We start from the raw sequence: 14640 nt of genomic DNA on the forward strand, positions 1-14640 counted from the left end.
TTCTTTTATTTTCTTAAAATTTCCTTTTTATCCTTTTGAAAATATAAAAGTATCTCTCCCACGATTGCATGTATCTCTCATTGTATAGAGAAAATGAATATATCTCTCTCCCGATTGCTTGCATCTCTTCCCTTCCTAGCCTAAATGATTTACTTACCACTAACGAATGATTTAGCCAAGGTTAATTTTTTCCTAAATTTTGTAGAGTTATATGGCTTGTTCACCGTGACAAAAATAATACACCATACATAAAGGAATGGAGGGAGTATTTCTTTTATGTTTTTCTGTTCTGTTCTATATTCTGTGTTTTTCAAAAAGAATTTTAATTTTATTCAAAAGGGGATTTGTTCCTAAATTAACTTTGGAATACTTTTGATAATTTTGAATTTCTCCAAGCAATTTTGCATCCTAAAAATATTTCCAAACCTAGTTGACCTATTTCAATAGTTTCAATTTCATTTTCTATTTTCCTATTTTTTTTAATTTCTAGTGTTTTACTTATAGCTTATTTGCCTAATATAAAATATTTTCAAACTTTGGTTCACTCAAAAGGAAATAAGGCCTATATGTACTATTAGGAAATTTCTTTCCTGCCTTAATGCCATTTTCAAAAAGAAATTTAGGTGAGGCTTCCATGGCTTTCATTTGGATTCAAAACGATGGTCTGAAACCATTTGTTGGCCTTGTTGGTCTCAAAACCAAATATACAAATAAATCATGAGTGCATACGCTCCTAATTTCATAACCAAATTGTAGGAGATATTTGGGTAGTGACATATGGGAAAAGGCAAAATAATAAAATAGCAATAGGGTAACACAAATATTAATGGAGAATGGAACCGAGGGGCATAGGTTCACTAGTGACCTCGCTACCGTCGGGCAATTGACAGATAAGCAACATTCATAACTATGATCATTCATGGCATAATATTATACATGCATCATGCCCGTGAAAGTAGACCATAATCCAACTACATCTACTACTATTACTCAGGCTCAAAACCGCTATCCAGCATGCATCTCAAGGTATATTAAGTTTTTAAGAAACAGAGTAACACAATAAGCAAGATGAAATGATCTAGATAGAAAGAAACCTAGCAATAAGATCAATCTTTGTTGCTTTATCCTTAGTGGAAACAACACATCACGTGCCTTCTCCCTATTCTGTCATTGGGACATAGATCACTTCTGCAGCAACAGACAACAGTGCCAGAGATTGACACGTTGACGGAGGATGGGCTTGCGTTGGTTTTTCCCTTCAAGAGGAAAGGGTGGTGCAACACAGGAGCAGTAAGTATTTCCCTCAGTTTGAGAACCAAGGTATCAATCCAGTAGGAGAATCTCGTCAAGTCCAGAGTACCTGCGCAAACACAAACGAGCTTGCACCCAACGCTATAAAGGGGTTGTTTGCAAAGTGAGATGTGAAGGTCGAAAGTGTAACGAAGTAAAAGAGTAAGGCTGAAAATATGGTGTGGAGTAGACCGGGGGGCCATAGTGTTCACTAGAGACTTCCCTCAAAATAGAAAATATTACGGTGGGTGAACATATTACTGTCGAGCAATTGATAGAACCGCGGAAAGTCATGACGATATCTAAGGCAATGATCATACATATAGGCATCACGACCGAGACAAGTAGACCGATACTTTCTCCATCTACTACTATTACTCTACACATCGACGGCTATCCAAGATGCATCTAGTGTATTGGGTTCATGATGAATAGAGTAACGCTTTAAGGAAGATTATATGATGTAGAGGGATAATCTCAAACCAATGATGAAATCCCCATCTTTTTACCCTTCATGGCAACAATATGATGCGTGCCTCGCTACCCCTTTTGTCACTGGGTGGGGTCACCGCACGGTATGAACCCAAAACCAAGCACTTCTCCCAGTGCAAGAATCATTTATCTAGTTGGCCAAACAAAACCCACAACTCGAAGAGAATTACAAGGATATGCAATCATGCATAAGAGAGATCAGAAGAAACTCAAATAAGATTCATAGATAATCTGATCATAAATGCACAATTCATCGGATCTCGACAAACAAACTGCAAAAGAAGATTACATCAGATATATCTCCATGAAGATCATGGAGAACTTTGTATTGAAGATCCAAGAGAGAGAAGAATCCATCTAGCTACTAGCTATGGACCCATAGGTCTATGGTGAACTAATCACGCATCATCGGAGAGGTCATGGTGTTGATGAAGAAGCCCTCCGTATCTGAATCCCCCCTCCGGAAGGGCACCAGAACATGCCCAGATGGGATCTTGCGGAGACAGAAGCTTGCGGCGGCGGAAAAGTACTTTCGATGATCTCCTGATTTTTTTCTGGAATTTATGGGAATATATAGGTGAAAGACCTAGGGCAGGGGAGGCGCGACCCCCCTCGCCGATGCTAGGGGGCTTGTGGGGTCCCTGGAGACCGCCTGCCTAGGTTCTCAAGCTTCCCGATCTTCTTCTGTTTCAAAAAAAATATTTTTGGAAGTTTCGTTCTGTTTGGACTCCGTTTAAAATCCTCCTCTGAAAAGGGTCAAAAACATGGAAAAAACAGGAACTGGCACTTGGCACTGAGTTAATAAGTTAGTCCCAAAGAAGATATAAAAGGCATACAAAACATCCAAAGTCTGACAAGATATTAGCATGGAACCATCAAAAATTATAGATACGTTGGAGACGTATCAAGCATCCCCAAGCTTAACTCCTGCTCGTCCTCGAGTAGGGATGTGATAAAGACTGAATTTTTGTTGTGGAATGCTACCTAGCATATTTGTCCTTTGCAACTTCTTTCATGTGACATGAATGTTCAGATCCGTAAGATTCAAAACAATAGTTTGCTATTGACATGAAAACAATAATACTTCAAGCAAACTAGCAAGGTAATCATGAGCTTTCAAAATAACAAGGCCAAGGAAAGTTATCCCTACAAAATCATATAGGTTGGCTATGCTCTATCATCCTCACACAACTAATGTAAATCATGCACAACCCAGGTATTGGCCAAGTAATTGTTTTCGCACTCTTACTTTCTCAAACTTTTTATAACCATCACGCAATACATGAGCGTGAGCCATGGATATAGCACTATAGGTGGAATAGAGTGTGGTGGTGGTTGTGAGACAAAAAGGCGGAGATGGTCACATTGACTCGGCATATCAAAGGGCTATGGAGATGCCCATAAATAGATATCAATGTGAATGAGTAGGGATTGCCATACAAAGGATGCACTAGAGCAATAAGTATGTGAAAGCTCAAAAGGAGAACTAGTGGGTGTGCATCCAACTGGCTTGCTCACGAAGACCTAGGACAATTTTGAGAAAGCCCATAATTGGAATATACAAGCCAAGTTATAATAAAGATTACCACTAGTATATGGTGGTGATAAAACGAGAGACTCTCAATCATGAAGAACATGGTGCTATTATGAAGCACAAGTGTGGAAAAAGATAGTAGCATTGTCCCTTCTCTCTTTTTCTCTCTTCTCTTTTTTTTGGGCTCTTTGGCCTCTTTTTTTTATTTGGTCTCTTTGGCCGCTTTTTTTATTTCCTCACATGGGACAATGCTCTAATAATGATGATCATTACACTTTTATTTACTCACAGCTCAAAGCTTAGAACGATGATGACTCTATAGGAAATGCCTCCGGCAGTGTACCGGGATGTGCAATGATCTAGCTTGGCGTAAGACGTTGAAACATCTTGCTAGCTATCTTACGATCATGCAATGGCAATATGAGAGTGACGGGACAAGTCATGAGACGGAACGGTGGGAGTTGCATGGCAATATATCTCGGAATGGCTATGAAAATGCCATAGTAGGTAGGTATGGTGGTTGTTTTGAGGAAGGCATATGGTGGGTTTGTGTACCGACGAAAATTGCGCGGCACTAGAGAGGCTAGCAATGGTGGAAGGTGAAGGTGCGTATATACCATGGACTCACATTAGTCATGAAGAACTCACATACTTGTTGCGACAGTTTTTATTAGTAATCGAAACAAAGTGCTAAACGCATACTCCTAGGGGAAGGGTTGGTAGGTGTTAACCATCGCGCGATCCCGACCTCAACACAAAGGATGACAATCAATAGCTCAATTATGCTCCGACTTCCTAACATAGCGGTTAACCATACATGCATGCTACGAGAATCACTAACTTCAACACAAGTATTTCTAGATTCACAACACCCTACTAATATAACTCTTGATATTACCAAATCCACGTCTCAAAACTAATTGAGAGGAATCAAGACTTCTCTTTCTACTCAATAAACACGAAGATGGAGGTTCTTGTATCCTCTTTGGGTACCTATCACCTTTGGGACTACTTTAATAGCATAAGCCAACTACCAAGTCACGCACCGCCGTTCTCTAAAAGATCTAAGTGAAGCACAAAGAGCAAAATTATCTAGCTCAAAAGATATAAGTGAAGCACGATGAGCATTCTACCAAATTCACGATGAGTGCATGTCTCTCTCTCTCTCAAAAAGGTGTGCAGCAAGGATGATTGTGACACAACAAAAAGAAAAGACTCCTACGATACAAGACGCTCCAAGCAAAACACATATCATGTGGTGAATAAAAATATAGCTCCAAGTAATGTTACCGATGGATTGATGACGAAAGAGGGGATGCCTTCTCGGGGCATCCCCAAGCTTAGGCTTTTTGGTGTCCTTGAATTTGGCTTGGGATGCCTTGGGCATCCCCAAGCTTGAGCTCTTTACACTCCTTATCTCTTTGTCCATGAGAACATCACCCTAAACTTGAAAACTTCACAACACAAAACTGAAACAGAAACTCGTCATATCATTAGCACAAGAAAACAAACTACCACCCCTTTAGGTACTGTAGCAATCTTGATTTCTATTTATATTGGTGTTGGGCTACTGTATTCTCACTTTTACATGGCTAGTACCCCCCGATACTCTCCATAGTTTCATCAAAACAAGCAACCAACACACCAAAAAATAGAATCTGTCAAAAACAGACCAGTCTGTAGCAATGTGTATACTTTGTATACTTCTGGTATCTCAAAAATTCTGAAAGCTTACGACTGCCTGGGAAAAAGGTATATAAACCAGCAAAAAAAGTAATCAACTCAAAAAATCTTTCGGAATAAAAATTAAAAATCATCTCGTGAGCGAAAAGTTTCTGTCTTTTTCCAGCAGGATCAAACAACCATCACCAAGACTAGTCATAAAGGTTTTGCTTGGCTCAAACACAAAAAACACAATCACAACAGAACTATGATGGTGTGGATGCAACAAAACATAAATAAAAAGTTAAATTCATTGGGTTGCCTCCCAACAAGCGCTATTGTTTAACGCCCTTAGCTAGACATTCATAATTCAATGATGCTCACATAAAAGACAAGAATTGAAACACAACGAGAGCATCATAAAGCATGTGAAAATCACATCTAAGTCTAACATACTTCCTATGCATAGGCATTTTATAGGAAAACAGATTGTCAAGACAACCAATAGTTACCATATGCAATGAAGAAGAAAGAGACAATAGCAATCTCCACATAACGAGAGGTAATTTGGTAACATGAAAGTTTCTACCACAATATTTTCCTCTCTCATAGCAATTACATGTGGGATCCTAATCAAATTCAACAAAATACCTATCACAAAGGATATTCTTTTCATGATCCACATGCATCCAAAGTTGACGCACTTCAAATATAGTGGGATTATCATCAACTAAAGTCATGAGTTCTCCAAACCCACTTTCAATATTATTGCAAATATCATTGCAACAAGTAGTGGACATAGCAAAACTAGCATCCCCAAGCTTAGGGGTTTGCATATTTTCAGCATGATTGTCTTTAATAGAACTTTTAATAAAATCATTATAACCATGCTTTTCATTCAAGGAGCCCTCGTGAATCATTTCATAAATTTCTTTATCACGATTTTCAGATTCACGCATCTCAAGCAAAACTCCAAAGAAAAAGTCTAGCGCACTCAACTCACTAGCAATTGGTTCCACATAAATGGATCTCTTAAAGAGATTAGCAAGTGGATGAGGATCCATATCAATAAATTTTCAGCAAGCGAAGATGCAAGCATATTGAAGGCACATAGCAGACAAGCAAAGGAAAGGCAAACGAAAAAGGCAAACGAAGAAAAGGGCAAATCTTTTTGTAAATTTTTGTTTTTTCAGAAGTGGGGGAGAGGAAAACGAGAGGAAAAAAAGTAAATGCAAGAGATGAGTTTGCGACACTTACTTGGATGAGTTCCTGACTTGATCCTCCCCAGGAACGGCGCCAGAAATTCTTCTGATGCGGCAACAGACAACAGTGCCAGAGATTGACACGTTGACGGAGGCTGGGCTTGCGTTGGTTTTTCCCTTCACGAGGAAAGGGTGGTGCAGCACAGGAGCAGTAAGTATTTCCCTCAGTTTGAGAACCAAGGTATCAATCCAGTAGGAGAATCTCGTCAAGTCCAGAGTACCTGCGCAAACACAAATGAGCTTGCACACAACGCAATAAAGGGGTTGTCAATCCCTTCAAGATTGATTGCAAAGTGAGATCTGAAGGCAGAAAGTGCAATGAAGTAAGAGAGTAAGGCTGAAATTATGGTGTGGAGTAGACCCGGGGGCCATAGTGTTCACTAGAGGCTTCTCTCAAAATAGAAACTATTACGGTGGGTGAACAAATTACGGTCGAGCAATTGATAGAACCGCGGAAAGTCATGACGATATCTAAGGCAATGATCATACATATAGGCATCACGTCCGACACAAGTAGACCGATACTTTCTCCATCTACTACAATTACTCCACACATCGACCACTATCCAACATGCATCTAGTGTATTGAGTTCATGACGAACAGGGTAACGCTTTAAGCAAGATGACATGATGTAGAGGGATAATCTCAAACCAATGATGAAAACCCCATCTTTTTACCCTTGATGGCAACAACACGATGTGTGCCTCGCTACCCCTGCTGTCATTGGGTGAGGTCACCGCACGGTATGAACCAGAAACCAAGCACTTCTCCCATTGCAAGAATCACAGATCTAGTTGGCCAAACAAAACCCAAAACTCAAACAGAATTACAAGGATATGAAATCATGCATAAGAGAGATCAGAAGAAACTCAAATAAGAATCATAGATAATCTAATCATAAATCCACAATTCATCGGATATCGACAAACACACCGCAAAAGAAGATTACATAGGATAGATCTCCATGAAGATCATGGAGAACTTTGTATTGAAGACCCAAGAGAGAGAAGAAGCCATCTAGCTACTAGCTATGGACCCGTAGGTCTATGGTGAACTACTCACGCATCATCGGAGAGGTCATGGTGTTGATGAAGAAGCCCTCCATATCCGAATCCCCCTCCGGCAGGGCACCACAACGTGCCCCAGATGGGATCTTGCGGAGACAGAAGCTTGCGGCGGCGGAAAAGTACTTTTGATGATCTCCTGATTTTTTCTGGAATTTATGGGAATATATAGGCGAAAGACCTAGGGCAAGGGAGGCCCAGGGAGCCCACAAGCCTGGTAGGTGCGGGCTCCCCTGGCCGTGGCTAGGGGGCTTGTGGGGTCCCTGCAGACCCCCTGCCTTGGTTCTCAAGCTTCCCGATCTTCTTCTGTTTCGGAAAAAATCTTTTTGGAAGTTTCATTCCGTTTGGACTGCGTTTAAAATCCTCCTCTGAAAAGGGTCAAAAACATGGAAAAAACAGGAACTGGCACTTGGCACTGAGTTAATAAGTTAGTCCCAAAAAATATATAAAAGGCATACAAAATATCCAAAGTTTGACAAGATATTAGCATGGAACCGTAAAAAATTATAGATACGTTGGAGGCGTATCTATCACCGTGGGGTTGAACCCACTACTATGGACTACTCCCTCTGAAGAATTACCCATCTATCTTGGCTGGAGAAGAAAAATAACTCGAAAGCATACATAGCTACTCAATCATACATCAAAGAAACTTCAAAAGATTAAATTATATTCAATGAACAATTTGATCATAAATCAACAAAATCATCAGGTCCAACATACACACCACAAGAATTGCATTGGATTGATCCCGAAGGAGACCATTATATTGAAGATTAAAGGGAGAGATAGATATATAGATGGATATATAGATAGAGAGAGAGAGGAAGATGAAGATGAAGAATTTTCTCAAAATACTACGAGTTTGCACAAGTTGCAATTGAATATTAAACACTTATCTATTAATATCATCAAGTTTTTTACTAACCACTTTAATCCTAGAAAATGTTCCTTAACTTCCTTAGTAAAAGCTTTTTTTTGTTCAAACTCCTGCATAAAACAATTAGTGGAATTTTCAATCTCATGAAATCCCTTATCATAAGAAATATCATTGTAACTACCATATTTATTTGGGGGGATTACTAGCATAGGGTCTAGGATTATTATTGAAGTTCCCGTGTTGTTAAAACAACTCCTCAAAATAAAACTCACATCAACATTGTATTTATTTTTATCAATCAAAGTAGATGAATGCACATAATTTGGATCAATAGTAGCACTCTTAGTAGTAAGCATGGAGACAATATCATCAAGCTTTTCATTAAGAGAGAAAATTTCCTTGACATAATGTACCTTCTTACCACTTGGAGCATGCTTGGTGTGCCATTGGGAATACTTAGAGGTCATATTACCAAGAAGTTTAGTAGTTTATATTAGTGTTATCCCCATGAATGTACAACCTACAGCAGGATCTAGAAGGTTTATGGAAACAAAGTTTAGTCCAACATATAAATTTTGCACTATCGTCCAAACACTTAATCCGTCAGTACGGCAATTTTTTATCATGCTTTTCATTATTTACCATGGTTGTAAATCATGCTTTTGGTCAAGTTATTTAAAATTCATATTTTGATTCCTCAAAGATATAGTTTTAGCGGGAAGAAAATATTTATCAATAGAAGCATCTTTACACTTAGACCAAGAATCAGTACTACTTTTAGGCAATGAAACCAACCATTATTTTTCTCTATCTCTCAAAGAAAATGGAATTAACTTTAGTTTTATAATACCATTGTCCACATTTTTAGTTTTTTGCATGTCATAATTTAACAAAGGTATTAAGATGGGCAACACCATCTTCGTTGCAATTTTTAGAAAATTGTTCTTTCATAACAAGATTTAACAAAGTAGCTTTAATTTCATAATACTCCACACTAGCGTCTGGAAGAGCAATATGGGTACTAATAAAATCATTAATACTAGTACTTGAAAAATCACATAGCTTGGTATTTTTAGGAGTAGACATAATGGCAACACAGAAAGAGTAGCAACACAAGATACTTTTGGTATTACGGAAAATTTTGGGAAGCAAATAAAAGGAAAATGGGAACTAGGAAAGAAAAATAAAAGGAGCAAATAAAAGAGTTTGTGAAAGGCATCTGATTTGATCGAAGAAAACTCACTACAATAAATATGTCAACTAGTGACCTTCTAGCCGTGACCCTGGAAGAAATGGTCGTAAATCTATGACTATTTGAGATCAATTGGTCGTAAGCCGTTTGGGAAGGTCCAACCCTAGACCATAATGAAAAATTTGGTCAAAAAAGGTCGTAATTTCCTTATGGGAAATGGTTGTAAAGCAGATAGCACTCGTCCGCTTCCTAATTTCTAGCTAATTATGACCAATATAGATGGTCATAGCTATGACTAGGCGCCACATCATCAATTTTGCCTATGTATCAATTTTTTCCCTAGTTTTTGAAACAACCTACTATTCTGTCATTCCCAAAATTCTCCAAAAATTCCCTAAAATTCTTTGGATCATATACGCCTCAAATATGTCAAAACCCTTCCTTCCCTAGTTGAAAAATAATTCAACAATATTCATTTTCCTATTATTTTTAGAATAGGACTTTGTGAAGGAAGTGCTATTTATATTTTCATAATTTCCCACAAAATTTTGGGCAATCTTTCCTATCCATATCATTGCCTCATGAAAAAATTTATCTCCATTTTCCAAGTAAATCTTTCTCAGCAAACTTCCAAAGTTTCTGTTCAGCTAGAAGCTTTATGAAGGAAGTACAATCCACGAGTAACCTAATGAGTTGAATTTTTTCCACATCTTATATATGCCAAAATAATAGCTCTCCACAAAATTAGAGCCCCATCTAACTATCCATGTGAGCTACCATTGAATCTTTGTTTCCGGTAATATTTTTCAGTTTGTGAAGCAACTACATTTTATATTGCTTTAAAAATGATGAAAATTTACGAGAACATGACCCTGACCATATAACCTCCCTCCACCAAATTTTAGCTCATTTAATTTAGCCAATTTCCCTCAGTAGTTTTCCCAATGTTCTGTTCAGTGGAGAGCATTGTGAAGGACGTACCAGTTTTGTTTAATCAAATGGTATGAAATGTTTACATTGTCTTCATATGACCAAATTAACATAGCCTCCAAATTTTAGCTCCAGCCAATCATTTATGTGAGCACAACTTCAATTTCTATTTTCTGTCCAGATTGGCACATTGCAAAGCAAGTGCTATCTATAGACCTCCTATTGCCCGCAAACTTTTTTTGACTATCTTCCATATCCAAATAATTGCCACGTGCCAATATTTAGCTCTATTTGCCTATTAAATCTTCCTCAGCAAATTTCCAAATTTTCTACACACAGAGAAGCTTTGTGAAGGAAGTACTAGCTATGAATATCCAAATGATCTAAGATTTATCCACATATTCTATATGCCCAAATGATCACTCTCTACAAAATTTGAGCTCTATCCAGTAATCCATGTGAGCTCATCATCCAATCTTTTATTCTGGTCATATTTTTAGTTTGTGTAGCAAATATATTTTAGATTTCTTAATTACCGCTCATAATTTACTAGGGCATGTTCGTACATGTGTAACTTATCTACACGAAATGTGAGCTCATTTCATTTATACAATTCCTCTCAATAATTTCTACAAGTTTCTGTCCATAGAAGAGCATTGTGAAGGAAGTGACACTTTGGCATGTCCAAATGGTATGAATTTTTTACAGTACTTTCCTATGCCCAAATCACCATGCTCCACCAAATTGTATATCAATCCATTAATTCATTTGAGCCCAGCTTCAACATCCATATTTTTGCCCAGTGTGGTACTTTGAAAAGCAAGTGCCACCTAGGCTCCTTCATTTGAGCTGGAAATTTTCCAAGACAGTCTCCTTAGTAGATGATCATCCTCACCCAAAAATCAGGCCCATTGGGCTTGTGAATTTCCCCCACCGCTAATCAAACACTTAGCTGTTGATTCATGTTTGAGCTTATTTCAGTCTCCTTGTGAGATTTTTCTGTTGTATTATTCTTACTAACACCGAACTGGGGAGTGATAAACCCACCATACATGCCTAGGCTACCCAGTTTGTGCGGCAATGCCACGGTCACGTGGTGACCACGCGGTTGGCATGCTCGTTTACACGCTCTAGAGTTGGGGCCCTCAGACACCATCCAAACCTCGATGTCTTGCCACCACACCATGTATCTCTGATTAAATGGATACTTATGTACCTAAAAATGATTTTTGATAAAAATAAAGAGCAAAGTATAATGCAGCTGAAGTTCAAATTTGACCGCTTTCAACTGAATCGGCAGAAATTTGTCTTTTTCAGGAGCGATGGATAAAAGCTTTTGACACCCAACCATTAGGTCAATTGTGCATTAAATATGGACTAGTATTTTATAAAATTGATCTGGTACAATTTTGCAACAAATATATGGTAGATCCTTCACGAAAAAAACTAATTTTGGGCACAAAAATAATGGAAAATGAATTTTTCATCCAAAGAAAACGAAAAGTTCCTTAGGAAACATTGCTCGCCATTTGAATATACACCATTGTTCATAATATTATATCATTTGTACAAACTATGCCATGAATGTGGGCATAAGATTGATCATTTGGCTTGAAAGCCATGAAATCTTCACACATGATAGCTCATTTATGAGAACAGTTTTTAAAAATAATTGTCTTATTACAAGTTTCTTATTTTTCCTGGTAACTTGGTCACATATAATGACACAATATGAAGGTTTTCCATTTTTTTGATTTTGTTTTAATTTTTTCATTCCCATTTCAAAATGCTGTAAAAACGACGGCTATGACTGTTCCTAGCTAGTGGTTGAATCTTGGAAAAAATTTGGTGTTTTTTTGATAAAATAGATATTTTATACCTATAAATGGTTTTTGGAAAAATAAAGAGTAAAATATAATGCAGTTGCAGTTCAAATTTGACCCTCTTCGAGCTGAATCGACGAAAATTTGTCTTTTTCACGAGAGGTGGATGAACGCTTTGGACACCCAACCATTTGGTCAATTGTACATTAAATATGGCCTAGTCGTTTATAAAAATGATTTGGTCCAATTTTGCAACAAATATATGTGTCACATCCCTGATCCCTAATAGAGTATAGCAAGTTTGCGCTCATGTTTTCTTCATTGCATTCAAGAAAATGACATGAAATCAAAAGCAAAGGAAAGAAAACCAAAGGAAATCCTAGCAACTATATATTCAAAAGCTTTTCAATTCTGGTGGCAAATTAAAGTTTTCAAAATTGCCAATAGAAAAGTTCATCATTTCTGATAAATGCTGAAAACAAAATATCACGGGTAAAATATATTTTCAAAGTGCTTTTGGCATTTTATTTTAAAGTTAAAAGCTACTGAAATCAACTATATAATTGATTACAAATAATCCAAAGTTTTCAAAAATGCTGAATCTTTTATATATATTTGGAAATATTCCAAATCACATTTCAGCATGTTTCAAACTATTTTAGGAATAGTTTGGAGCCAAAAATAAAACAAAACAAAGTCAGAAATCAATTAACAGAAATAGAAATGAAAAACGAATGGGAAAAGAGTTATCTGGGCTTACCTTGGCCAAGGCCCATCTCATTCCTTCTGTCGTCTTCCTCCTTTGCCAGTCGGAGCAGGAGGTGGCCACCGCTACCTCCGGCGCGGCCATGCACCTATGAGCGTGCCTGGCTTGCCCGAATGAGCTGGAGAGAGAGGATAAGCCTCCCCGAGCTCGTTCCCATCCTCTCTCTCTCCTCATTCGCCCCCCTGCTCACTTACCCTCTCGGTTGCCATTGGAGCGAGCTCGAGCTCGAGCTCCCCGTCGCTCCAGTCCCCCTCCGACTTGTCCAAGCCTCGCGGAAGAACCGCCTCGACCCCCTGAAGCTTCCAAGTGAGACATGCAAGCCCTCGAGCCCTGCATCGAGCTATCGCCGTCGTCTTCCTCCTCGGATCCCCGGAGCTCGCTACCGTCGTTCTCCCTACTCACACCATCCCCGAGCCTGCTCTCGTCGCCTCTGCACTCCCTGTGAGATCAGTGTGCTTTCCCCCTTATTTTCCCCTTCGATCCCGAGCTATAGGCCCCGATTCGGCCGCCGGACCTCATCGCCGGTAGCCCTCCGGTGATCGGCTGGTCATTCTGAGGCCACCGTTAGGTTCAGTGCATCGTGTAGCTGTTGTACGAGCCCAACCCCGTGCGTGATAGGCCCCGTAGCTGTGATCCCGATGGTGCCCGAACTCCGGCAGCCGTTGGGCTCGTCGCCGGCATCATCTCCGGTGGTTTCAGCCCCTGCTCTTTGCAAAAATGGAGCTGCAATCGAGTGGCCGATCGTTTGGTGCCCTCCATCGTGCGTTTATAGTAAAAATAAAAATATTGTTTACATTGAAAGTTAAAAAGTCACTAACATGTGGGTCCAGCCCTGTTAATTAGCTAATTAAGTTTAAACATAATCCAAAACTGGCCAGAGTCACTAACTAGTCGGTCCCACTGGTCAGGTTTGACTTTCAACGGCCAGCTGACCTGCTGATGTCATGTTGATGCAATAAATCTAATTCTGATTTTAATATAATTCCAGAATATTTGCAAAACTTTGGAAATTCATAGAAAATTGAATATAATTCCAAATCAGACAAATAATATATGCAAATTGATTAGAAAAACTCAAGGAACACAATGGTGCTACTTTCACGACTGAAAAATAAAGTTATGAAACAGCATCAGGTCAAATCAATTAAATGCTTAAGATAAATATGATATTTGAAATTGGATTTCAAATCACATGCAAACTAAGGTTTCACCAACCACATTGAACCTTATCACCTCTCATTTCTTGACATGTTCTTGCATCATGATTGTTGCATATGTTTGTTAATATTGTATGTTGTTATTCGGTAGGCCTCGCCCCTTCGGATACGACTGATTATCCGACTGACGGATATCACCCCTCTGCTGAGCAACAAGGCAAGCAACAATTTTGATCATCTCGATAAATCCCATTTTCTCGCTCCTGTTCTTAGTTATTGCATTAGGTCAAAATGCGTTCAATGCTTTTACCACGTTAGTTGAACCCATTCCTTTGCATGACCAGTTTTGTCACAGTAATTAGCTAAACCTTGCAACCTACCACACCTGGTAGATGCTTGAGCCATGATGTGTCTTATCCTGCTATGCATGCTATGCTTAGAGTTGTGTATGGTCTGTCATCTGAGTGATGAACAGGATTGTGAGAATGTGTTCAATTAATAAAGGTTATGTGTTGAACCTGATTTGGTAAAGGTACCGGTGAAAGGCTATGTAGGAGTACATGGCAGGTTGTTTCATTGGAACCGTC

Source organism: Hordeum vulgare, chromosome 4H, assembly GCF_904849725.1.
Source record: "Hordeum vulgare subsp. vulgare chromosome 4H, MorexV3_pseudomolecules_assembly, whole genome shotgun sequence".
Lineage (NCBI taxonomy): Eukaryota > Viridiplantae > Streptophyta > Magnoliopsida > Poales > Poaceae > Hordeum > Hordeum vulgare.